Genomic DNA, 27,537 nt, shown 5'->3' with positions numbered 1-27,537 from the left:
CAGGCAGATTCACTTCTAATGTAGATATACCGTACTTATAGTCTCATTGGAAAACCAACTGTTCATCAAAATATCCATCAACTATTTTGACCAAAAATAGTTTTCCTTTTAATTTTGCCTCATAGACATGAAACCATTGCAGTGACGTATACAAGAAACAAAAGTTTCTACTAAAAATTGCCCTGTGATGCGAGACCTGTGTTAACTTTGTGATTCAGAGCAAAACCTGGAAAGGACATAGATCAGACTACATAGTGGGAGCCATGTCTATACCACATACTTCCATCAGCACTGCTGAGTTGGGCTGGGGTATGAAGAAGTGTGATCCTCACCGAGATGGTGTGCAGACTGCCAAGGCAGAGTGCAGTCACCACCAGTTCTTGGGTCTGCTTAGGGAGATGCATGTGGCTTCACTCTGTTGACGGAAAGCACAGTATTGCTCGTATATCGCACACTCCTTGTCACTGTTGTTAAACCTAGGCTGATAAAATACTACCACTGTAGGTATGGCTTCATAAACATGCAGTTTAAAAGAAAAGTCACTCTCAGAGTCACATGCCAGAGGAGCTTTCTTCCTTAGGAACATCCTACTTGGGGTCCTTCTGGTCCCAGCCAGTGCTTTCCAATGCACAGTAACCTCTCATGGCATCTCCCCGCTGTGTGCTCACTCTGCTTTTCAAACGCAGCCTCTCAGTGCAAGCCAGCAGCTGCAGGCCTTGGGTGCTGGGTCTACTTGCAATACCTCACTCACCACTAGTTGCTGTGTTGCCTGGGCAATCTCTCTTTCTGCTTGCCAAGGCAATGGTGCCTCCTCTGGCCCCTTTGCCGGTGAGCCCTAGTCTTGGCCTACAGAACATTGTGATAATCAGGCCTTGTCTTCTCAGGGGGAAGAGCCTGCCTGGGTATCTAATTACAGATGGATGGAAAAACATCCACTAAAGGATGAGGATAAGTTTTCCAATACATAGCACGACAGTAATCAATACTTACATCAATACTTAATTTATCTGTGCAAAGTGGAACAGCTTCAGCAGGAGGGAATGAGATCAGCTCTTGCAACCCCAGAGTGCTATGCAGTCACATGAGATGGGAAACACGAGTTTAAATCCCTCTGTTCATTCTTCATTCTTGAACCCTTGGATACAAGGGCATCGACACTGCCTCCAGGAAGACTTTGACAGCATTGATCCACCCTCAGCTTACGAAAAGAAGTAACGTCTTATTGCCCCTGCGAACATAATGTAAGGGTCCTTAATGCCTGAGTAACAGCCCATGGGGATCAGTCTGACTCTCCTTTGGTCTCAAGGAGCTTTATGGCTGGCCTCTGATGAAAAGTGTTTACCTCATGGCCACTGAGTCAAGCCCCACGGGTCTCTTACTGCTTCTTATAAAGAACTGCAATTTTCGGTAAGAGACTGCACCGTTACCCAAATATCAGCCTCCATGAATATGTGCTTCCTTGTGCCACAGCTGCTGCTCAGCCAGGGCATTTGCAATGTTCTCTGTGAGATATTAGTTTTTGGGCACGTCCCCACAGGGACATGAATGGTCTGACTCAGTGACATGGAAACCTTGCTGGGAAGTGGGGGAGAGCTGTCTGCCACGCATAAGCGGTGACATAAGTGGTGGGGAAGAGGAAAACAACAACTCCTCTGTTGCAACAGAAGGTGAAGGTTTCAGCTCTTCATGAATGGTTCCCCTAATGGTGACTAAGCTGTTCCCTCCATTCAACCCCCAGCTACCGGCTAAGAGAGAGAGCGTAATACATTCTGCATATTCCTGTAAACCAGCCTGCTTTGGATCATCCCATTTCAAGACTTCTCAGAAGGGGTCTTTCAATGCATTGGTTTCATGTAACATACCGAATACAGATTTTAGTTATATTTCAATCATCCTTTCTTATTAAGCATTTTCCAAAGAAGTAGGAGTTACAGCTCCTATGGTTAGCTGACAGGAAGGTAAGTATGTCTCACTCTTAATTTCTGTGTGTACATATGTTTGTCGCTTGTGCCTTGCTCCTGAACTGTGCTTTATTACCCCTTCACCTGGAACGCATTATTACCAGTCCTGATTTTCATTTATGTATCTCAATAACATTTTCAGAACATTCTATTTTTTTACAGGACTCTGTATACACTTAAAAATCTATCTTGTATTATGACAGCTGTAACTTTAAATCATAATATCTACTCCTAGGCAACTCGATCAAAATGGATGAACTGAATCAGACACATTCTCTGGAATAAGGTGGAGTTGCTCAGGAAAAGCTATTCCACACAGTTCCAGGAAGAGACGATCACTGTGAAAAATTTAATAGTCTAAATTATCTCCACTGATCTATGTGGATTTATTGAATATCCCAGACTGCAGAGTTATCAAACCAACTGACAAGCTGGCTTCAAGAGTTTGTGTTTCTAAGCTTTTAAGAGACCACAAGCAGTCCCTGTTCATGACTACTCCCAGACTGTTATATGAATACGAATGCCCGTAACAGGAGTATCTTGTTATCTGGTAAACAGTGCTCCACGGCTGAGTCTGTGCCTCCCAGTGTCCAAACAATTGGACAGGCTCGCACTTCTCTTTTTGGGGAGAGAATGAGTGAACAAACATGACAAATGTTCATCAGACTGCTGAATGCATTGCCGGAAGGGGCTCAGACTTTGTAGCGATAAGTAAACATGAGAACCTACTCAGAACACAATAGAGGCTTGAATTTATTCCTAAATAATTATTCTTCCTTGAGGAGTGGCTTTATAGCACTGACCTGGGCATTGTGGGAACATGGTCTATTCCCAGTGAGAGTGGCAAGCTCCCTCCCTGCAGTATCTTGTGGTGGGATCATAGTAAGCTCAGCCTATCCCACATGCATTATTCCTGGGGGACAGGACATGACCTTCAGTGTTGAGTGGGAAAGAACACCTCAGACATGTGGGGTAGCAGTGAGTCTTTCTACCATGGGTGGTAAATGCCCTGGTCTCCTTTCCCAATTGAAGATAATGTAGTTTATTGCCTTGGTTTTTGTGAGGGGGCTTTTAATAACTGCTTTTTCAACTATCTGTTGTCCATTACCTGTATGGGGGTGACAAGTCAGGTCTTGGGCCCCATAACCCTGCAGTGGTAACCTGTGGTACCTCAGCAAGGTACAGGGTGATATCCCCTAAAGGCCCTTAAAGGCATTTCATTTTGGTCTCACCTGAGCCTGGTGTACATCCCAGAGCACAGAGCAGAGGAGGCAAGCCATAGGGCGCTGGATAGAGAGGCCTGTGCAAACCACTGAGGGAATAGGAGGTGCAGGGGAGCAATTTGGCACTTGAGCCTGAGGCTAAGAGAGGGGTGACAGAAGCCCTGACAGGGGGCAATCTGTAGGAAGAGAAGCTCTGTGGTGGAAGTGAATGTAGGGTTGAAAGAAAAGGGTAGCTGCATGCATGACTTTTATATAGATACATACATATAAAGATATAGGTGTGTGTGTGTGTATATATATGTGTGTATGATTGATGTTCATGCTTGTGGTATGTGTCTAAGAGTGAGAGGATTCTTCCAGAAGAACTCCCCAAATCTCCTGTCCACTGAGGTATTCAGTGATTCTTCAGCTAGAAGAGGAGGAAGCAGAAAAGGCAGGCTGGGTTTCTTGCATAGAGTTGCAAGAGAGGGAGGGGGTTGAGAAATGAAGAACTACAGTCATGCTGAGATGTTTCTGTCAGAAGTACTCTTTCCAATAGCTCCAGCCTGTCACTGAATTATTTTTCCCCCTTTGCTCGTTGGGTCATTCTAAATATGTCTGAGCTGCGTCATCCCTCTTGACAGACAGCACCAGAGATGTTTCTGAACATGTGGGGGTTGCCCCAGAGGCTGCAAATGATTGGAGTGACCTTAGAAGAAGTCACAGGAGAAGTCAGGCTGTGAAGCAACATCCCTGCACAACGTGCAGCCCCAGAAGTTGCTGGGCATCTTGAGCACGGCTGGCTAATACGGCACTTGTGCACAGCTTCCCCACCTGAACTCTTCTGAAGAAGTCCAAAAAGCAAGCAGGACTGTCATTTGAAATGAGTGCTTGTTTCTCCCAGCTGCCGTGCCATATCTTCTGTCTGCTGCAGGGTGGCAAACTGTGCTGGGATGTGCTTGAGAGGACAGCTCATTTTCGGAGGGCTGTCTCACAACTCCTTCCCCCTTCACAGCTGAAGTTGCAGCCCAGGGAGTGAAGCCCCTGCCTCCTGCGTGAGCAGTGGCGTGATGGTGTGAGGGCCACTCTTTACACAGGACCTTTGATCCAAAAATGCTTTCCCCACTGTGTACATTTTTCTCAGTTGGGCTGCTGCCAGCAGGGGTACTGGAGGTGGCAGGAACTGGCACATTGCGGAGCAATAGGAACAGGCTGAAATGGTAGTCCAGATGCTGATTTATGTTGTCTAATTGGATGACTAATGCTACAAGCTCTCTAATGAGCTCCCACAGCTCGAAAGAAGCAACGTGCAGAAACTCCCATGCAAAGCTCTTCCCGATGTCTTGTATGGGATTCCCTTTCCTTACCCGCGGAGGGTGATGAAATGAGCCAGCGCTTGTGGAGGCTCAGAGCTGTTTTCCAGGAAATCTAGTTATTTTAGCCCTCACATATGAGCTATGGCTTTTCCCAGTGTAGTGCAGCGTAGCCTCGCTTCACAGTAAGCCAGGGTCTCACTGCCAGGCTCTGGTGAAACGCATGTCTGCCTGGGGTGTATCACCTGAGGGACAGGAAACAGCCCCAAACGGTCACTGTTTATTGACACTCTGTGACAGGTCCTGGCAATAATCTCGGCTGTGAAGGGGTCCTGGCTCACCTGTTGGACCGAAGGGTGTTACAAGACTGAAATCAGAGAAGTTCCTCCGTACCTTGGAGAAGCACTGCTAAACCTAACTAGGAATAAACACCGTCTTAAAACTTGCCTCTGCCATTATGAGAAACAGTGATAGCAGCAGCATGGTGAAAGGGAATGCTAGCAAAAGAAATAAATGAGACCTCATAAACAGGCCCTGGGAGGAACCAGAGAGAGCAGAGGAAGAGGAAAGACACAGAGAAGGCAGCGAGACAACCTTTGTGCTATTCTACTTCTCTTTTTTCAGGCTTGTGGCAATTTCAATAGGAAACATGAATCTACTGCTGTTTCCCTGCCGCTTACTCCCTGGGGAGCCGTCGCAGTGCTCTGAGAGGCCTCGTGTTTCTTCGCCGACTTCTCTCCAGTCCCACGTCTTCCAGTGTGCAGGACTGTGGCAATCGAGTGATCGAGCACTCTCCCTGCTGGTGTTTTCTGCCCTGGCCTCATGCTGACCTCTGGGGTTATCTGACAAGGCTTTTGTCAGACGTCAGCAGGAGCCAGAGTTGGCATGAAGACAGCGGCGCAATACGGGAAGTCGTTGCGCTTATACGTCTTGCCCAGCAAAGGTGGAGAAGGCAACCCGGCATTTATGGTCTTTCAAGGGCACATGTGGTTAAGGCGCTATCTGACAGCATAAGAATAGTTGCTGCTATAAAACTGCCAGTAAAAGGAGGGCATTTGCTTCACCTAAATTCTGCGGCATTACCTTGTCTCTTCTGCAGAAGTAAGGCTTTATTCTCTCTCTCTGGATACATTTTTTCCCCATTTTAATAGCTTCACAGGAAAGGTTGATTTAGTGACCCTGGCAGCACGCGGTGAAGCGTGGACATTACTGCGTTTGAACAGCTCTGTCACAAGTTCAGCCCCGGTTTCAGCCCTGGCTCGGGTGATTCAGAGTGCATGCGGCACTTTGGCTGTGGCGGCTTTGCAGCCAGGTGCTGAGTCACGGTCCCAGTCCCTGAACTCCACCATTTGATCTAGACACGACGGGCAGCGGCCAAAGATCACGTAGGACCTTCGTGTAGCTGCAAGAGGGGTCATCCTGCAGGCAACAGCAGGAAAAAGCCAGAGCCTGGCCAGGACAGGAGATGTTGGACACCTTCTCCATGGGAATTTAGGGCCAACCATGTGTCTTTAGCAGAGGCTGATGGACTGGGGGAGCCCCGACGCTGAGCGTGTCATGCAGATGAAGGCACTGGCTTCAAAGTGGCTGTGGGCTCGGCAGGCTGCCTGGCCACCAGGACTTGCAGGTCTTCTCGTGGGTCACATGGTGGCCCCACGTGAGGGCCAGCGAGGGCCTGTAGCCATGCCTCCGTGCAGACCCACAGGGTTTGGCATGGCCGCCAGAGCTGCTGGAAAATGAAATCTCCGTCCTGCTGGAAGTCTTCCAATTTCAACATTTGTTTCTTTCTTCCTTGAAAGAAAGCAAAGGGGGAAGCAAAGGGAGAGGGAGGTGTCAAAATAGTGGCACGAAAAGCTGCAACCAATGAATTCTGGCACACTGTTTTTGCTCAGGCTTCTCAGAAATGCTTACTTGGGAGCGAGGCATTTTAAAATGTCATATTTAGATGGAAAATGCCTTATCTAGTAATAATAGTTAACCTTCTCCTAGTCTGAGACACCTAAAAAAAATTCACTTGGCTTTCTTCCACGCAGCTGACTGCAGACCCTACTCCAGGGCCGTCCTGGGTGCATGGGGTCTCCTGCACAGGCGCTGCCAGGGGGGATGGGCTCATCTGCCAGCCACTGGGGATGGCAGCTGGGGCAGGCGCCCAGGTGCCCTCCTTGGGGCTCCTCCGCCTGGGAGCTGGAGGGGATGCTGCGAGGAGCACGTGGCAGCTCAGAGCTCGCGGCCGCCTCAGGCTCTGTGTCTGACTGAGTGTTTGAGTTGTATCAGTCTGCAGAGTGCAGCTTTTAGTTAAAGCCCACTGACATTTCTGTGGACCTTAGTCACCGAAGTCGGCTACAACCTACTGTACCATTTGCAGCAGTGGTGAAAAACGCTTGGCAGATACTTTCCCTGCTCCCTGTAGCAAAGCCATGTCATCCCCCTGCCGCTCCCTTCCAGCGCCAGCCCTAGGGGACAGGATTACAAACTGGCTGTTCCCTCTCACTAGTGCAATGACTGGCACAGGCCTCTGGTAGCTTGTTCGGAACTTGCAGCCTGTCAGCTGCAGCCTCCCCATCAAAGCTCGGTCCGACTGGGTTTTCACAAAGGGCAGCGCGGCTGGCTCCTCTAACCATGAGCCGTCACACCGTGAGGTCACTCAGAGGGGCAGCAAGGAAAGCCAGGCTTGGAGCCATTAGCTTGGAGCTGGCCTTTTCCGTGTGTGTGACTGCAGCGTGGTCTCTGCTGACGGGAAGGAGAAATTATACCACATGTTGGGAACCCGGGATTTCAAAGCAGTGGTCAAACCTTAACTGATGTAACGCTAGAGACTGAGCTGTTACCCCTCGGAGAAATGGGAAGAAGTCGGAGGCAATTAGTGATTTGCCTGAGGTGTTTCTCTGTGTTTGAAATGTTTTGACTCAGACTCCTTGGGCCTTGTTAGTCATTAGACCACACATCCTCTGTCCTCTCTGGGTGGCATCCAGACAATCCTGTCAGGGTGGAAATATCAAAAAAATGTAACTTCACGTTTATCTAGGAAGAAGTTTCCCACACTCCCTTATGGCTCTTTTTGTTTTGATTCTGAGATTTTGTTTTTCTGAAAAGTTAAAACAAATCTTGAACTGCAACTGCTGAGGTTTTTTTGAATACAGTGTTTGTTACTAGATAATCCTTTGAGGGAAACATTAAAAAGTAGCACAGTATATTTATTGCCAGATTAGAGCTGGCTGAACAAGGTTGATGAAATATTTTAAATACAGCATGACATTTATGCATTGCAGAAAGCTGTTGTGGTCTTTCTGAGCTGGTGACCACTGTTTCTCTTCCTTCTGGACATGAACTATTTCTTACGGCCTTTCTTTCTAACCCTTTGAGCTATTATGTAAGTGACAGATCTTGACTTTTATTCTGTCTACTCTGTGCTGCTCCATAAGTGCATAGAGACAAGGGGATTTTTTCCACCCTACATTTCCCGCTGGTATTGGACCATCTCCTTTGGCCACATAAGCAGAACTAAGGGCAACTCTCAGGCAGTCACAATGTCTAACAAGTACTGAATCACACCCCAGTAGTCCCAGCGCTCAGCACAAAATCTGGGAATCAGTGAAGAAACATTTGTTCTTTCTTGCTTTCTTCCCCTGAAGCTACCTTAAAACAAGTATCACTTTCTTTAAAAATGTGATATTTTTGAAAAGCTTTTAAGATTGTTTTTATCTTTCTCTTTCTTCCATTTGCTATTCAATACTATCAAAAGCAACTAGAGTGACATTAATGGAATTTAAACAGGGTCTTGACCTTCTCCAGAAGGTCCAGACCAGCACTTAGAGCCTCCACCTCACTACACGTTAGTGTGACTTGAAAAATGCTCCCATGTGGTGGTTGGAATGCACCAATTTGGAGGACTGTTTGCAAGAGAGCAAGCTTAGAAAAAAAGCATTCTCTTTGCAGAAAAGTGGGTATTTGTAGGTAAATGTAGCCTTTTCCCCAGACCCTTTATTTTAAAGTTATATAGTAACTACCCAGAGAATTTCTTCAGCTGCACACAAATCTTTGATTTTTAAAACCCTGAACTTTGCTTTTACTTAGTGCCTATTTGCTTGAGACCGTTTTGACCTGCTTCTCCGGCAGTGTGCAATGGAAGTGCTCAGCGCTGCTGACATCTGGGGAGACCGAGAGGAAAGGGTTGTACACAACAAAGTTGTGCTGCACTTTGGGTCTGGACTGACATTTCTCCATTACAATGAGCTCTGGGAAAGCGCAGAGCACCTCCCTGTACAAAACTCATGGAGGGACCATGGTCATTTAGCTTTGGAGTCCAACTTCAAATGCTGCTCATGGACAAAACGATCTAATCAAGCCCACAGTGGACTAAGCATATACTAGGTTGCACTTCATCTGGGGTACTACAGGTCTTTCAGACTGAAAAAGCTGTGCTGATGTGTTGTCCTTGATGACGTGGCCTTTAAATTGCAATTAGATTTATCTCCACTCTAATCAAAGTTGTTTTATAATCAAGCAGCGTCCTAAAAGCTGACAGAACAACATTCCTGACCACTGCACACATTTTTTTAATATCTCAGTTCTAATATTTCACTCCTTGCAGTCAGTGGAAAAACCTTCAGGGTCATACAAGGGCTAGGAATCCTTTGGAAAATAATCCCTGATGGAAAACCAGCACTTCCCCTCCGCGCCGCTGCTTGCTGACAGCAGGGCTGAGAGCAGTCTGGCAGACAAGGCTGGGGGAGCAGTCTTCCTTCCCCTACCCTCTTTTTGCAGTAAGTCAGATTACAGACATCCAGAGCAAGGAAGGTACTGGCAGTCCTGGCTCTCCCAGCCGAGCTATCCAGAAGCGGGACACGCTGATATTAGCAGTCTCCGGGGAATGTCAGAGAACAAATCTGGCCCAGAGCTCAAAGAAAGCCTTTGCACGATAGTTTCTCTTCAAAGCCATTAAAGAGGGTTTCCCTGGGTGACATAGCAAACTGGATCACATGTAGGAAACAGGGTTGGTCAGAGCTGCTGCCCCACAGAGAAATGCTCCCTGGGGTCAGGCGGTTGCAGCCCCATCTGTTGACACTTTCGCGGTGGCTCTACCTTCGCATTTTCCTGCATCTCCTTTCAGTAGCTGCTCTCTCGGTGCAGCTGGCTTTTTCCACAGCTGCTGCTCCCTTCCCAAGGTCACCCTGCCCCGTGGTGAGGGGCTGAACCCACAGAGGAGCCCAGGCTGAGGTATGAGAGGCATCATTCTGCCCGCCTGCCACCACCGCCTGCCCCACAGCCCTGACCACCACATCTGCACGTGGCGGGGGGAAACCTCTTCCTCCAGTGGGGCAAACTGCAAAATGCTGAGAGGGCTGCTCCTCCTGGGGACTGAAGTCAGGGAGGCTTGTGGAGGTGGGAACTGAGCAAAGAGAAAGCACCAACATAGCAGGAGAGGTAAAGCTTTTGTTAGGGACAAGCTTTGCCTTCTTTCCTCCACGAAGGTCCTCTTTTGTGGGAAGGTCCTCCTGGGGAGAGGAAAGGCGCGGGAAAGGGAGGTGCTGTAAAGCAGCAGGAGGGTGCTCAGCAGTTCCCGGGGGTCTCGGGTGCCTTCAGCCGGGGTTCTCGGCATCAGGCACCAGCACAGCCACTTCGTCACTGCATCCTCGACAGCACTCGCCTCCTCGCTGTGCAGTCACACCCCCCTTCCAGGTTTCTCAGTGGATCTTTGTTACTGCTTGCTCAGTCTTACACTTTCCCTCCTCAAAACTCAGCCTGTCATCAGAACCACACTCCTCTGCTTCTTTCTCCTTCTCACGACCCTGCCCCTGCTCATTTCAGCTCTCTCATCTCAGCGCCCCACTGCCACCTCCCCTCCTGCCTTCTGGCTGAGTATCCTAAAAGGAGGGCCTGTGCTTATGCCAACACCACCAGTTATAAATTTGCCTGGTTACCTGGTGGTTTTGACCCCTCCTTTATTAAACAACCCCAGTCCTCAGGTCAGCAACGGCTTTTCCCGCTGCCCATATCCTGTCTTTCCTCCAGGCCCCTGGCTGTTCAGCCTGCAAGCTCACCTTAGTCTTTCTAAGATAGAGGAAATCTCCCTCAAACCAACCGGCCTCTCCAATTGCAGCTTTATCTCCTTCTTCCTGTTTACTGCTAAGGACCTTGAAAGAGCCATTTATTCCCATTGCCACGGCTTCCAGCCCTTCTTCGGGATTTCGGGACGTCTCCCGCCTTCTCGGAAACGTTGCGCTACTGCCTCTCCTTGCCAAACCAAAAGACTTACTCTGCGCCCGCGCTGTGCTCACCCCTGCTCCCTCCGCGAGCACAGCCGCTGTCAGCAAGTCTCCTGCAGGGCCCGGACACATGGGCTCCCAGCGGCCACCTCGCCTGCCAGGCTGTCCTTCCCTGGTGTCTCCGGCTGATCCTTGGAGAGCTGTTTCCAACCTGCTGCCAGTCTCGGCTGTGCCCTAACCTGTACCCACTGCTCCCCTGCCTGTGCAGGTGCTGCTCCCTGGCCTCTACCGCTCCTCCGTATGCCTTCACATACTCCATACAAGCTTCCACAGTTTCTCCAAAACCTGTTCCACCTTCTCAGTCGTACTTACGGCCTGTCAAGTCACTACGTTAATTTGCAAGCTCATCCTACCCTACTCTCTCCAGCTTATCCAAAGTGGGGCAGCTGAAATCACCTTTCTCTCTGCTCCAGCCAACCCAACCCACTCTCCCAGGCCCTCCACTGCCATGCTGCTCTGTTTCCTTCCGCATTTGGTCAAGCTTTTTATCCTGACATTTAAAACTCTGGGATGAGCAGCCTCTGCCCACAGCTCAGCTCAACTTTCCTCCTACTCTTCCTCTCCAACCTGGAGCACCCCAGACTGATCTCTTCTTCCACTCTCTCCATTTCTGGCTCCCACTTACATTTCCTGTTTCCTATTCGTCCACGTTGCTCCTTTGACTGTGAGGAGGTCTCGCTTTTTCCCTGCTGACCAACTTCCCCATCTTCCCAGCGATGCCTCAGTGCTTGCTTTGTTGGTCTCGTGTTTCATTTATGATCTCTGCTCAATATTATTTGTTCCTCTTTCAGGCCTTAAGACAAAAATATCTCCCCACCCAGGCAGCCCGTGCTGTTGGTCAGGTTTCCTCGTGAGTTGTGTGAGCAATGTTGTTTATGTGTTGGGCAAACACACAGGCCCAAAGGGAAAGAGCAGGCAGTTCCTGTGAAAACTCTTGCGCTTGGGTCTCATGTTGTTGTTTTTCTTCAGCTTTTCTTTTTTAAAAAATTCTCATCAGTCTTACTCTTGATTTTTCTTTTCATACACAAACACACACACTCCCTCTGTTGCTGACATAAGAGGTTGTTATAGTGCTGCAATTCATTCAGGGAAAACTACCTACTGTATAGAGCAGGCATGCTGAAAGCTTCAAGGGTCACAGTCATAAATCTTGCTAACTCTCTTGTTTACTCCCTGGCTGAGGTGTGTTTTTCAGCTTTCTGCTCTCTGTGCTCTTCTCCACAGATTTCCATTCTCCCCATTTCCCCTCTTTTTCTTTAATCCTGTATTAGTTTGCTTCCAGCAAGCTTCATCCCCATGCTGCTTGGTGCTCTGGCTGGTGCAAGCGCCTTCCTCACCCTTTTCCTGGCCAGCTTTCTCCTCGGCCCAGGGCAAGCGGCAGCAGCAAGCGTAGGGGAGTGCCTGGCCTTCCTGCCCCTGCAGCCCTTTCCGAAGGGGCCCATGAAGCCTGGCTGTGGCCCCATCACCCCAGGCCTGTGCAGCTGGGGGGCCGAGTGGTGCCCCACTACCCCTGCAGCTCCCGGGGAAGGGGACAGGGACAAGGCTTCAAAGGGAGGGTGGTGGCAGAGGCCTGGGTGACATCGCTGTGCCCTTGCTCCTTTCCTGCTCCCACAGCGCCCTGCTATCTGCCGTGGGGAGCCTGTGGTCGGGCCTCTGCTCAGGCCACCGACTGAAGTGGACCCCTTGGGTTTGTCCTTCTGGCAGATGACAAAGAAATGAGTTTTGTGTGAGCTGGCCCATCTTCTTTGATCCCCAGCGAACACCCCAAGGTGGCCCTTCCGCTTCTGCTTGGGGCGCTGTGCAAAAAAGTGGCAGAAACAAAGTGCAAAATGAGGGTGGGGGTTGGTGCTGCTGCCACGTGCCCTGGGCTGAGGGCTTCTGCGCAGGATGTGGGTGATGCCGAGCCTGGGGGAAACCCACATCTCCAGCCTCCTTCACCATGTCCTGACCGCGGCTCTCCGGACTCCCTTGGGGTGGGCAGCTCTCAGTCTCTCATGCTCGAGTCGTTCCACTTTCCACAGGCTCTTTAAATACGCAGTGAGCCAAAGAGAGGATGACATGTCCTAACCACAAAATGCTGCTGCTGCTGTCCCGATGACTTTGTGATCTCTCCTGAAATGTCAGCTGCTGGGCCCGACATTGACTGGGACTGTGTTTCTTGCAACTAGGTTATCAGTCAGAAGAGAAAAGGAAAAAAAAATGCCCTGTCTTAATAAAGTTGTAACTTAGGGACAGGCAACGGTGGAAATGTTCTCTCAGGTCCCTGAAGCAGAGTAGCTCCCCACAGTACCTGAGGTGAGCTAGAAAGCTTTTGGATGCTCTAGTTTAACAACTATGAAGCAGAGAAGAATTTAGCTCACTCTTAACACTCGGGGTGTCTTCTTGAATCATAGGGAGTTGAACCTGCACAGAGTCATAAACCACTGGATTGCACAGGGTGGATGATACCTTGGGTGACATCTGCTCCTGTCCCCTGCCCAGAGCCGGGCCAACTTAGATTGGGTAGCTCCAGGACTCATCCAGTTGAGCTCTGAATATTTCCAGGGATGCAGATTAAGCAGCCTCTGTTGTCAACCTGGTCCAGTGTGTGACCACCCTCACAGTGAAATTTTTTTCCTAAAATCAGAATTTCCCTTGTGCAGCTCGTGTCAGTTGCTTCTCATCCTGTCCCGGTGCACCTCTGATACCACCACCTTATGCCCAGAGAATGCCAGTTCCTTGCTTGTGCTTTTGATGTTCTAGCCACCAAAAATGCCAGCTGTCCATACAGCATTTACAGAGAGCCAACACCTTAACTCTTTGCCTGTAAAACACAATCCCTGGCACAAGAAGTTTCCAATCTGAGACATACTAAATGCACCAGCCTTGGTCCCCAGCCCATCAGTCTGACATATCCAGCCCATTAGCAAAGCTTGTGCAGTATACAGAGCTGGCCATCTCAAATGCCTAGCCATCAGACAGGGCTCTGCAGTCCTCCAGAAGTACTGCACTATACCCTTGCTGCATTTTATTGCTCAAAAATATTTGGATGTTTTTAACAGATACGTATCAGAATATTTTTGGCGTTTCCATCTGCAGCCCGGTCACTGGATTCCTGATTAGCTATTGAATACATTGTAGTGCTGTTCAGTACAGTGGAAAAAGGAACTGAGCCTGCAGAATGGTGTCAGAAAGAAAGAGATTGGGCTCTTGCCACTGAGAAAATGGGAGCAGAAGGATCAAAGTCTGTGACTAATGACACAAGCCATGTAGCCCTGGGAATACAGCTAATGCAATAAGCCTGGCCTGGGGTTCAGAGCAGGAACATCTTAGCAGTAAAAAGGGGAAATGAAGGATGCTAGAACTGAAATTACAGTCCTGCTGGGTCTGTTTGCACAGAACTGCACAAACTGTTCATAGCTTGGACCCAACCAGCAGCAAGATTATCTTGGAATTACCTCTCTTCTGACTCATGATGTTTCTGTAGGATGCCGTGACTATAACGTTACCTCTGCCTGAGAGCAATTATTAGGAACACATTCATTTTCACATTTAACAATGCAGACATTAAAAAAAATATATATGTGCAAAGCAGATCTGAGCTGCAGAGAGCTCAATGGAGCAGCCCAAAAGAGACACAGGGAGAGAGCAGTAGTTAAGCAGCGCAGACAAGTAGGGCTGCAGGCCCATCTCTGTTTATTAACACAGACTAGCCAAAAGTGACTATCCGTGTACTGCACTGGGCTCCTCCACACAACCTCAGACTGAGGTGTTTGCTCCTGCTGCAAGGACCGTGTATCAGGGAAGGAGAAAAAATCAATCTATCTCCCTCATGGCTGACCCACGCGTGATGTAGAAGTAAAAAGGATTTTCCTGCCTTCAGACATCTGCGTCAGTCTCTGGGCTTGGCAGGATCTTTGCTGTCAGAGACGATGGTGGAAGCAGAGAGATTGTAGTTTTTCTTACCTGCTGTTTGTTTGAATTCTCTAGTCGTTAAAACAGAAGTTCGGTCTGTTTGCAGCTCTGTATGTCACTGCTGTTTACTGACCTGGCAAGCAGGTCTTTGTGCTGACAGGCTTATTTGATATAAAGGTTCTTTCCCCAGAAGCTGGGACATGAGGAAGGTGAATGCTGGATCACAGTGGTTAAGAAAAAAAAATGCTCGTGATGCAAAGACTTTCTTTTTCTTTCGCTTGAGCATAAATTAATTAAAGTCGAGGCTTAATGCTGGTCACTGAGCAGAAAATCTAACCTAGTGGGTGGGCAGTCAATCCTGCCAGACTCACCACATCCACTCGGTGGGGATACCCAGAACATTACCGGAACTTGTCCAAATCCTTTGTATGTGCTCAGCCAAATTTTGCAGACGCTCCATATTTTTTGCGGGTGAATAATGAGGATGCACTGGTCTGCTGACTGCGTGGGGCTGCTTACGCAGAAAGACACTACGGTTTTTGAAACTCGATACCACACCACCACAATCTATTTTCTGGCGGCTGCGTACACCTTCCTCTGCTACTTCTGAACTCTAGGTGATGCTGCATCAGCCTCAAAGTGGGCAGAATATAGGGCCTCTGTGTTCTGTGTTTAGCATGTAATTACAGAGCATTTAGGGGATTTCGTTTGCTGGTACTTATGCATCCAAGAAATGGAAATGTCAGAAACAGCTCACACGAGTTTGCTAGCGAAAGAAGAAGCACTACTATTACCACCTATAAAAAACAACTCTTGGTTATCCCAGAAGAACAAGGAAGACTAGGTAATTATGGTTTTGGCACAATTAGCACTCACTGAGGGCATTTTCAGTCAAGCCAGGACAGATGACATGCTGTTTCTTTCCAAGGGAGTTGAGACAACTTTACACATTACAGGAGTCCCTTCTCTGTGTCTGAAACACAGCTGCTAAACAGCACGCGTAGACACTAACCAGCTGTTTGGGGCCACCTGCGAGAACCTGCAGGGTAACTTTTAGGTAGACAGGATACAGTCGTCTTAAACTATTTTGAACCCAGAGCACACCAATTATCCTGGCTCCAGAGCTAATGAAAGACTCAACAGCTGCGAGGGCTTTCAAGGATAACAAACTGCATCAGCGAGGGAGCTGCCAGGAGCCAAGGCTGAGTGATCTGGGAACGCCGGGAGGAATTCATCCTTCCGACTGCCCCCAGGCCAGTATACAGCCTCTTGGAGGCTGGAGTGACTGGTATGCCTGAAGGTCCCTGTGGGACTGTGGGTGAGGAGCATAGTGAGCCTGGCTTGCTCTTCCCCCCGCTGTCCACTCCAGGTGGGAAGGCAGCTGCAGCGCTGGCTTTAAAAGTCACAAAGACAACATGGGCTTATCCTGGCTCTGTGGCTTGAGCAAGCACCCCGTATATCTGCACAAAGCCTGCTGCTGTCGAGATGTCCAGCAACAGAGCAGGAGGCAGTAGGATTTTTCCTGGTAGAAGGAACTGGCAAGGGGTATAGAGCTTCCTGCACTTGGCTGGAATTAAATGGAGACTCCAGACACTGAAGAAAAGGGTCACGGTTCCCGGGAAAGTGCACCTCTGGAGCAGCGCTGCACCACTCTGCAGCGGCACGTGGCCTCCCAGCGTGTCCCTGCCGCCTGGCAGAGTGCACTTGCTGGCAAACGGCAGAAGGCAATTCTATCATAGTTTGCCCGCGTGACTGCTGCACATAGTGACCCTGCGCAGTCATGGTGCCTTTCCACTCATTTCCCTGCAAGGGGCTGTGCCAGCAGTGTGCAATAGTACTTTACACATGTGCCAGCTTCTCCTGGTGCCATACAAATATGCTGTTCCTGCCAGGTGGGTTAGTGCCTTTACAAGCTTTACTGCTGGGGAAATAAAGGCAGAGAGAAAGGCGATGAAGGGGAGCTGGGCATTATCTGGCAGGGCCTGTGCCAGTGACGCTGCCCTGCGTCCTCCCTCCCCATCTCTTCCCTGGGAGGGCTTGGCTGCCCCCTGCTCCAGCAGCATGCCCAGCTCTGTATCCAGCAGGAGTTTCCAGCTTTCCTGTGCTATTCCAGTGACAGAAAGTTGCAGCCAGGCTGGGATCTGTATCAGGACATTATGACATGACAGTGCACTTGGCAGGCGCATGTCCTCTGAGGGCTCATTCCACAGCGAAATGTGAGCTGTCAAAACCTGGAAATCCTTGATACACAGAGCGTCTGCACCTGCCTCCTCACTGCTCACCCCCTTTCCTGTACCGTGACAGTGTGATAGTAGTAGTTACGCCTAGCATTGGGTGCATCGCCTCCGTGCGCAGCAGCAAAAAGACTTAGAAGGTATTCCTCCTCCAGATACATGTGTGCGCCTGTACACACGCATTATTCACATATTGTAGGCTCGAGAGCGAAGCTCTGAATGAGGAGAGCTGCTGGTGGTGATTCACAGGGCTGCTTCTTGCCTGAGCAGTCTGTCCTACGGAGACTGCTGAGTTCTCCTTGTGGATCATTGACTCATTTGTCAGCAAAAGGCACACCTTCCCCACTGCAAATAACACCTCTCCTTGCCAGCCATCTCTCTGACAACAGGCAGTGAATTTTTCCAGGCTCCTTTCTGCTCAGGAGGCTGTGACATCCCCAGTCTGCAGCGCCAGTCCGATATTGCTATCTCCTAACGCTGAGTTTCCACCACCCAGTCTTATCCTCTTCCATTTCACCTTTGGGCATTCCCAGGTTTTCCTCCAAATACTGTCAGCAGTCAGAGACCCTGGGTCACTGGCTTTTAAAGGCTATGTTAAAGCAGAGTGGCAATCAGCCACACATCCCCACTGTGCTCCCTTCTAAAGCTAGGTGAACAGTGCATCATCAACAAGGTGTTCAAGAGAATTTTTCTTTTTGTCCATTTCTGAAACTGGACACAGATCTGGGGAATTTGTTATCACTGGAAATATCTTAGTGAATGGCTTCAGTGACTGGCATGGGATTGCCTGATGGACTTTGCTGCCATTCGTGCCTTTAATACTCATTGCTCATTCTGTGGGTTTGGTCTTGGCATTTTTTTCTAGCCCTTGACTCCCGGACCAATATTTCCTTTTCATAAAGGTTGTTGCATGAGTATATTTTCTATAAACACTCATGTGGCTGCTGTGTCATTTGAGAAGTCCCCTGTTTATGAAAAACAGCAAAAAAAAAAAAAAATGGAGATGGACTCTGAAAACAGAGGAGCCTGCTGTAGACTGCTCCATAGTAGGTTTCTGTCCTGTAAAGATGCAGTAATAGATGTTTTCACCACAGCCCCATCCTGTCTGTGGCAATGAGCTTTGCTCTGGCCTGTACTTTGTTCATACTACACTACAAGCTTGTGTTTACCCATTTCAGAGCCTGTTCTGTAAGGCAGCTTATTTTAAAGCCATCAGGAGAAGTACCTGCTAGCACTAACAGAGAAGGCACACATCCCTTCATGGCTTATTATTTTGATTTCAAAGGTGAGGAATTCACTTTTTGACTGAGCAAAATATTTACTAACACCATTGGCAGGTTAAAACCTTGAATCCCAGGTTAAACTGCATTTGACATTACAACCAACCAGAATAATTTCATGCTGTCAAAGGAATGCACTGGAAAATGTCTTGACTTTCTTATCTACTATCTCTAGTTGTCATTAACAATCAGACTATGAACAGGTTTGGCCCTCAGATTGGTTTTTATTGACAGGCAGTGAAGCAAGATGGTGTCTCTGGAGGCCTTCCAGACTATACACCCTATTAGCGCTGGTTCTCTCAGTCTCAGATCATTACTGCCAATGGGAGGTGCCATCTGCAGCTACAGGGTAATGCACATGTACACTCACACACAGGCCCACCGGAGGAGGTTCTGCACTGGAACCCAGAGCAAATCAATATCCATCACACTCTTCCTCCAGCCATTATGAAAGACAGAACATACAGGCTTTCGGCTCAAAAAGCCCTGCTGACATGAATGACTTACCAAAGTAGGATCACGCTGGCTGGAAGAATCCATACCACAGACCTCGGCTCCTGCACAAGCATCTAAGTGGCCAGCAGTTTCAGATGTGTTCAGCTCCTGACTTTCTCACCTCTAATTGCTGTGCGAATTGCTGTGTAATGAGGTCTCTTGCTCATCTGACCCTCCACATTTTATGCATCCAGCAATGTTATTCTTTAAAATAATACCTTGTAGAATATGATCTTGCTATACTCGCAGAAGCTAGAGAGTGTCAAAAAATAACATGCTAATAGAGAAAATAGCTTCCAAGGACACCTGAACACAAATTACTTTCTTAAAAGGCATCTCTTAAGAGGTAGACACCAGTCTATCTTAGCCACCATCATTGGTAGTTGCAGACATAATTGTAAAGGTTTTTTTCCAGGTATGCAGTACAAGATTGAGGAAGTATCTGCCAAATGGAAAAGCAAAAATTGAGCAGGGAAATAAAAGCTGTGTTACTGATCTTCTGACAGGTGACGACTATCAGCACAAAGAAAACAGAGTGTGAGCCAACCCAAAACCCATCTAAAATATGTAACATGGAGACTTTCTGAAGGCAATACATCCTGCTAAATATAAGGACAAAGCTGTGTGTTCACCAGTTATATCAGTTGTATGAGAAGAGGGGTAGGTCTAATTGAAGTACAAACATCTGGTTTCCTATTTCAGAAGTCACAAGCAATCTTCTCCAGTAGCACAAACTGCTTACTCCACCCCAAAGTTAAAGCTTTTTTGAAACAATCACTGGAGAACCATCTGTTTTTGAATAGTCTTGTCAGTATCTATCTTGTGAAAGATATTTTCAGGATGTTAACAAACAGCTCTATCCAAAAAGTTCTTCCGTGTTTCTTGTCATCCATGATTGCATATATTTAGATGCCATATGCCCTGTATTCTTCGCTTCCCTGGAAACTTGGGGTCAGCTCGTGCCAACAGTTGCACGTAAGAAATTTGCCTTGTTTGTGCTATTGTTCATAGGCTCTTGCTCAGCCCCTGGGACTGAAGCGTAACACATGCATACATACTTGAAAATAGATTGTCTTGGTGTCCCACTCACAAACTGCAAGCCAAACCACCTCCCCCACTCCTTCATAGGAGTCATTTAATCAGTTGGGGCTTACAAAGCAAGATTTTTGCTAACCCTGTGTTCTCTAAAATGTTATTTATTGACTTCCCCTTCATCACAGCCTACATGCAGGAGCAGTATGTAAGAATGTATGATGCACGATTCAATGCCATGCACAAATTCTGCTGAGCTTCTTATGTTCTGCAGCAACAGTAATCTTCAACTGGTCTGTGGATGGAGAAAGACAGCTCCTGAGAGTGTAAAATGCATTTGACCTTACATTTCTCATTTATCTTTAAACACCCATGTGCCATGTGCACACTCAAAACCCTGGAGAACTCATTACATTTGTGGTCTAGAAATCAGTGTTTTGTTCTCTGTCCCTGCTCTAACTTTGGGTGAATGCAATCGAAAATGTCAGAGATGCAGCTCCTATGTAATGTAAGAAGAGGATTACAGTTTTCCTGACATCGGAGGGGGGGTTACAACAATGCATTTGACATAGGAGGGGACGGATTAGTGCATCTGACATAGTAGCAATTATAGGAAATGTATTTACAGGGATGGATGGAAAATAAATTTAATATGCTCTTCCAGGGGAGGACAATAAAGGTGTGTTGCAACAGTCCTTCCCCCCTCTGAAAAGCCATATTTCTCACTTGTCCATCAGCACAAACAATCTGTGCTGTATGGCAGGAAATATCAGACGCAAATTTCACATTAATCTCTAAGGAAGGATACCTGTTTTCGTAACTTGCTCATTCACTAAGGTCTCTTATTAGTGGCTCAGACAATAGGTGGATATATCAAGTTTTCCCTGTGGAATAACTGTACCACAGGCACCATGCTGCAAATATGACTTTTATTTTGTTTCTGTTTTCTTTCAGAGTGAGCAAAGACAAGACAGGGAGGGGGGAAGGGAGAAGCTCCTGATTTTTGTTTGGTATGCAGTAGACAAATGCTGTTAATACCCTCTTCAAAAAAGTCAGCGCATACTCCCTGCCTGCCAGAGGTACAGACAGGCACAAGCAGATTAAGCAATTACTTGGGACATCAGGAAAGCAATAGCCTTTCCATTTCAAACTGCAGTGAAAACATGACAGATCACAGACGCAAATGCATTAATAAGGAAAAAAGGTGAGGGGGGGCCCTTATTCATTTTGTCTCTGGGGAAGGATGTGTATGTATCTGCGTGAATCACACAGAAACAAGGGGAGTGGAGTAGAGGCTTGAGCAAAGGGATGTAAAATCTGTCACATTTGGGTCACTGTTTCCAGCATAGTGATCAGCAAACATCGGTGGCTATAAACAACATACATGTGCAATGAATTCCATTGTCTCAGTCTACTTCCTTTTGGGCACGTGTCCACATCACCCACAGCTGCACCACAAGGGCACCTCTGCATCCCATGCTGCTTCTGTAAAAAGCAGTAGCAACCTGCTGAAGGTCAGGCCAAAACAAATGAGGCTGAATTACCTTCCTACCCTCACAGATTGTCCCTCTAACCAAGCATAGGGGGCAGACATCTGGCCCGAATAAGGGTATCTGCACTGGCTTGGGAAAAACTGTCAGACCTTGCCCAAGTGGGAAAACCTCATGGAAACCCTAGCAGCTGTAAAGCCAAGTGCAACCGTCAGATTCCCTTCAGTCCTCTGGACTGCCCATAGAAGGATTCCCAAATTTCTTGAATGGGTGCTGGTATCCCACCACTTCTAATAGGGCTGCAGAATTGCCCTTACCAGTTTGTAGGGATCCCAAAGAGAAAAGATCCTGGGCAAGGCAAGGAGAAGCGGGCACAAGTGGATCTGGCCTTCCATGTCATCTTCACATCCTTATTCAGAGTTTGAATATGAAGTTCCCATCGAGAGCCATGCTTCAGGTCAGGGGTGTCCTGGGGCTGTGAAGCCACCTCGGTGGAGGATGGGGAGACAAAGCCTCCAGACTCCTGTTGCACAGCTCTGGGCCCACGTATGGCAGCCTCTGTAGCTCTTCCCTGCCCTAGCAAGGCTTTTTCACAGAGCCAGTCTTCTTGCAGATGTGTCAAGGGATTTCCTTCCCTCACCATGCAGGCAATTTCCAACACTACTTCTCTGCTGCTTCCTACCGCCTGCTGTTTCCAGCTCCCCTGATTCCTAGCATCTTCAGACATGGACCCCCTGTCTCCTTCTCAGCCTCTGTCTGCAGCCCTGGGAGAAAAGATAGATTCAAATTGAAGGTATGCATACATCACAGGCATTTAGCAGGGAAGATGTTGGGCCAGAGAAGGGGGAAGGATAATTTCAAAGGAAGGAAGCCCTCTGTTAAATAGATCTGTGGACATGTCTTCCTCCCATCTCTGCTCTTCTGTCTGCTCTGATGTCTATTTATTTACTGCTTATTTTTTGCTTTGAAGCTGGCAGCTTCTGACAGAACTTACACGGCTAAACTTCTCTGTCAGATGTGGCCTAAAAATCCCAAAATAACAAAACCATAAATGAACTACTATTGCTTGTAGGATCTTTCAGGGAACACTAAGAAGCAATACAAACTCTCAACAGAAACTGCTGGCAAACAATCGCAAAGCCTTGGGAGCCCCAGCCAGCTAGCTGACTATATTTGACTGGCCTGTCTGTCCACATTCCAGCTGGAATTGGGGGGCTAACATTAAACTGCAAGTGCTAATCTCACAGAAAGTCCAGCCTGATGTGAACAATGGCATATAAGAGCTGCCTATTGTATAAATCATACAAACCCCAGTATGTATATAGCTTTATTTACACTAGCTCTTGATTAACATTAATCAACTCAATTGCAGAGTGAAGGATGGTTTTGTAGTTAAAGCACTTTGCCTGGGCTCAGGACACAGAAATGAATTTGCCACAGATCTGCCACATGACCATGTGCAAGACACTTCATCTTGCAGTCCTCTTCCCTTCCCAGTAGTAAAATAGGTATAATAAGTGGGGGTATTATGTCTTCTCCTTATCTGTTATATGTTTTGTCTATGAAGATCATGTGCTCTTGGTGGCAAAGGGCTATTTCCAAGAACTTGCCTATACACTTCTGAACATCGCAGAGTTCTGCTCCGAGAAGGAGCCCATCTGGCTAATCTTGATGCAAACAGTAACAATATAATTGAATGGAGATGTACACAGCCCCACAGGCTTTTGGAGTCCTCTTTAATCAAAGCCTTTGATAGACTACATACTTTATCTTGCAAGATATGTAGTTGGATTTTCAGAGCTGTTGAGCAAGTGTAGCTTCCATTGAAATCAAAAGAAATTGCGGAAAAATGAAAATCAGTCCACAAACCATAAAATGACTTTCAGCTAGATTTAAGGTGGTACTGTTAGGTTACAGGTGTATATTAACCTTTAGTACCAATCCTATCTTTGATCATTAAGCCCGAACACCCGAAAAAAACCCCAAAGTTAAAAGTAACTACTCAATGTTGATTGTTTAGCTTCTGCATTTTACTTTACTGGACAATGGAAATAACCTTGCCTATTTCTCTTTTTACATAATCTTTTAATGTGTTCATAGACAGCTGTAAGTCAGGTTCACATGCTCCAAAACAGTGGAACACTATTAAAGTGACAAACACAGAAAGGAAATGATTACAATAAAAGAAAGAAGCTCTCAAGGGCATAGACTATCTTGCTTGTTCTGTGTTTATACTTCCCTTAACACAAACAAACACAGTTAAAGCCTTAGCATTAATGGTAGATTTTGTAGCATATTATATTTAGGAAAGGAAAGAACCTTAATATACCTGGTGGTGACCCTTTAAAAAGATATTTTATAGCCCTAAATAAGGATGAATGCAGAAGAGGACCCCTAGCTACTGTTATTCTGCAAGACAAGCTCAATGTATTATGTGAGTGAAATGTCATTGCCTTATTAATTATGAGATATCATAAACAATAATGACAAAAGATCATTGTTGTGATGATAATTATGTAATTCTGATGCAATACTGTGACCAAAGGCATTCCAGTGGTCTGAAATATATTTCTGGATACCATTGTGATGCATCAGTAAGGAGACATAAGCTTTAAAAGTCAGGAATATTTTTGCAAAAAATGTGGTGGCAGCCCTGATTTTTTACAGTTCAAATTCAAAGACACTTTGAAGTCGTATTAGAAATACTTATGCCCCATTTTTTTTAAGATCCTACTTTTGCCTTTAAAATGAGCTTACCCATATTGTACTTGATTATCTCATCTTCTTTGCTTTAAATGTAACTACACTTTTTGGAACACAATATACCCTCCATTTTATGTTTTTCTAGGCCAGATTCAGACTTGGTTTTACTGGGAGCAACTCTATTGACTTCAGCAAGGTTTTACTCAATTACATTGTGTAAATGAGAGGACACTAAAAGTAGCCCAACAAATCTGATTTTCAAAATAATCACAGTGGTGTTTTCTGCAAAAAAAGGGGGAAAAGACAAGCTATACTGCAAGCAGTGTTCCAGCAATCTTACAATACTAAACCAATCTGATGTTAGCTGTAGAAGGTGAAATAGGTATAAAGAAATACTTCCATTTTCTGGGTTTTGTTTCTTCTCCAAGTGAAGAAAGTTGCTATTGTTGTTAGTTTGTTTTGAAACTGATAGAAAATGCTGAGTGAAATAACTAAAGATTGAATTGCTGGAAATATCAGAAAGATGAGTTCCTGAAGGAAGCATTCTTTATGCTCATTCCCACCCATAGATCATGACACCCTTGGTGAGGCAGTGCAGGACTTCTGCAATAGAAAAACTTAGCAGTTGTGTCCTCCCTGGTTTTCCCCCTTCCTAGAGAACCCGAAAGAAAATCCTTGTGAAGACACTGTGCCTCTTCACTTTCTTTGCTTGTCTACCCTCATTATGTACAAACCGGCTCTGTAATTATACCTCTCCTGACCATGGATGTTTCTCACAGGTGATTTCTCTTTCAGTATATCCAAAACACCAGAGGGCAGCAAAAGAGTTAAAGCAGAAATTGCAAAGAATAAACTTTCCCAGCATTAGCAACTGTATGGTGGTAAAATGGGATCATGTAAGAAGGTTGTAATGTCTTGACAGTATCAATTCACAGTAAAAGCGGTAGAAAAATGATATAATTATGGCAATACCAAAACCAGGCAATAGCTACTTCTGAGTAGCAGTGCTGGAAACTGTTGTGACCCATATGTATGGAAATGGAAGAGAAACACCAAAAGGTTGCTATGAGTTATAGATGCAGGAGGATGTCTTTAATTTAACTCTGAATAAATAATACAATAACATTGTAAGTCTTAAAAACTACATGCTTCTTCCCCCACTGCAAAAGCTGTATGTACCCTACTCTCTGTACAAGCACACTCCACAGACTTATGAAGTTAATTAAATTCAGGATGGTGGATTCTCCTCAATGTACCCCTCTGGTGAGGTCTTACGTTCTCCAGGCAGTCCCATGGCACAGGTATCAGCCTCTCCTTAGATGGAAAAATCAGGATTTAAGACAGCACCAAATCCAGCCCACTGCTTCCCATTTTGGAAGAAAGAAATCATGAATCCTTTAAAAAGAAATAAAAATGTTACTTTTCTGGCTGGGGCTGTTTGTCTCAAGCATTCTTTTTGAAAAGATCAGTTCTGTTTGCCATCCTAAAACACTTAATCAATTTCAAATGAAAACAGCAGCTATAATTAAGGGGAGGAAAATCCCACTGCAGCAAAGGAACCATTACTAAGGTAATCTTTTTCTTTATAACTCCTGGGGCAATGTTCACATGCAGTTGCTACTGTATATGCTGTTTGTGCGTCACCTTCTCTTCATGAGCTCTGTGGAGAACAGACTGTTAGCTTAATAATAACAATAATAATAATGTCAGCTTTTCATGTGTGTTACTCAAAGCACTGTGTAAGCACTAATTGAATGTTACAGTTGCAATAGCCTGCATTTGCCATATAATATTACCCCCCTTACAGAGGATGGCATAGCAGTCCCATGACCTAGGTCATACCAGTGCCTCCATGTAAGAGACTCCCTGTGCCACAAGATCTCCAGCCTCCTTCCCACCAGCATTTCAAGGCCTGCAAATTTCCAGTCTGCCCGGTCACCATAAAAGAGCATGGGGACAGTGTACCATGCCTGCATGAATTGTATACACTCGACAAGCTAAATAGTGCTTGGGAGTTTAATTTCAGGCCTGAGGCTTCAGGTGGTATTTCCCTATCTACTGCTTCTAGGAGAAAGAGCCTGCAACGTAACCGACCTTCCAAAGGGCCAGCACCCAAGCTACTGAGGGTAGCAAAAGCAATATAATTCATTAGTTAAGAGAAGCAGAGAAAGTCTTGTTTGCTTCCCTGGGACATCTTGATGGATCGCTCTCAAATGCATTGATGACACAGAGCTCACATATCACGTAATTTGATTTATATAGGCCACTACATTTTTCTCATCACAGATGTCTTTGTAGAGTAAATTTACACTGACTGATGATCAGCTTGCTTTCCTTATATGAGGAGTCCCTCTTGAGCCCTTTAGAGAAGTCATTCATGGACCCTAAGGAGACTATCAGCCACCGGTTAAACAATTGTCTCAGTTGCTTGAGACCTTCAGCATGAAACACAGAGCTGTAGATCTTCCACCCAAGGCATCAGCTTATTTCAAGGAGCCTGGCAAATCCAATTTGTCTGGGGTAGCATGGTTCCTCTGGAGGGAAGGTGAGGGTAACTGGCCAGTGTTTGACAGACTTGCCAGGTTAGGTGTTCAGCCTCCTGAAATGGTCGGGAGCCCATCCGCTGACTGGGTAATTACTTGTCAGACAGGAAGTCTAGGATGACTCTAATAGAGAGGATTAAGTTGAATAACAGATGTGCCAGCCTGGGTGACTGCATTCAAGATGTATTTTCAAGGCTAACCTGGAATTTGAGACCAAATTTACAAACATCTCGGCCACTTGCTGTGTCAACTCTGAACCCCTAAATGCTTGATCCTAGTGCGTCTCCCACTTTACATTTGACAGGGGGCCTTGAGATGAACCTCCAGGGCCCTTCTAGGACGGTGAGGTTGGATACCAACCAGCCTGCTCCAGCCTCTGTGTGCAGGTGGGCGATCTCCCCAAGCCTCCCTTCCGGACTGCCCGGAGAGAATCGCATCGCAGGTGCGAAACACAGAAGCATAGGGCTGTGTGCATATAGACTCTTCTGCTCTACTATCACTTCCCTTTGCATCTGAGCCCCACAGCCGGGCTGCTGCCCCCAGTCCCTGGCCGTGAGCAGCAGCCCCTCCATCCTCCGCAGCAACCAGGGGCAGCGGGAGCCCCTGCGAGGGCGAGGCGGCTCCCTGGCCCCGCACGGGCGCTGCCGTGGGCGGCCGCATGCCGAGCTGTGCGTTGGGACTGGGGAAAGGCGCCCCGCGGTGCGGCATGGCGGCCACACGGGGGTTAACGGCCGGCGGCCCCGGCGGTTAAGGCGGACGGCGCGCGCGCCGGCAGGGGGCGACCCGCCGCCATACGAGACGCATCACGTGACCCCGGAGAGCCGCGCCCCCCACTTCGGGCGGGGGGGGGTGCAGGGGACCCTGGTGCCTCCTCCCTCCCTCTGCCCTGACGTCACCGTCCCTCCGTCTCCCGGGCGACGGCTCCATCAGCGCGCGCGTCAGCGCAGCCCGTTCCTTGGCAACGGCCCGGTGTCTCGCTCTCCTTCAGCCTCGCGCCTGGGCGCGCGTCGCTCTGGCGTCAAAGTGACGTCAATGGGCCCGTCTCGGCTTTCGGCGGTGGGCGGGGGGAAGAGGCGGAGGGAGGGCGGGGCGTGCGCGGAGGGGGGACGGCGGGGCGGGGCGGG

The 27,537-nt window shown here is 47.3% G+C and overlaps 1 long non-coding RNA gene across 2 annotated transcripts; it reads right to left on the bottom strand.

Annotated features, from left to right (window-relative positions):
• Positions 1 to 20,592: 20,592 nt before the first annotated feature.
• Positions 20,593 to 27,521, bottom strand: LOC112981954 (uncharacterized). Of its 2 annotated transcripts, XR_010385035.1 has the most exons (3): positions 27,310 to 27,463; positions 25,146 to 25,265; positions 20,593 to 21,931 (listed from the first exon to the last, which is right to left on the bottom strand). It is a non-coding gene; the product is annotated as an uncharacterized LOC112981954 (long non-coding RNA). The 2 variants fall into 2 exon arrangements; XR_003258862.2 differs by having other exon boundaries at positions 25,146 to 27,521.
• Positions 27,522 to 27,537: the final 16 nt, after the last annotated feature.

Source organism: Dromaius novaehollandiae, chromosome 1, assembly GCF_036370855.1.
Source record: "Dromaius novaehollandiae isolate bDroNov1 chromosome 1, bDroNov1.hap1, whole genome shotgun sequence".
Classification (NCBI taxonomy): domain Eukaryota; kingdom Metazoa; phylum Chordata; class Aves; order Casuariiformes; family Dromaiidae; genus Dromaius; species Dromaius novaehollandiae.
The sequence above is the reverse complement of the archived record's forward strand: the minus strand, read 5'-3'. Positions and strand labels throughout refer to the sequence as shown.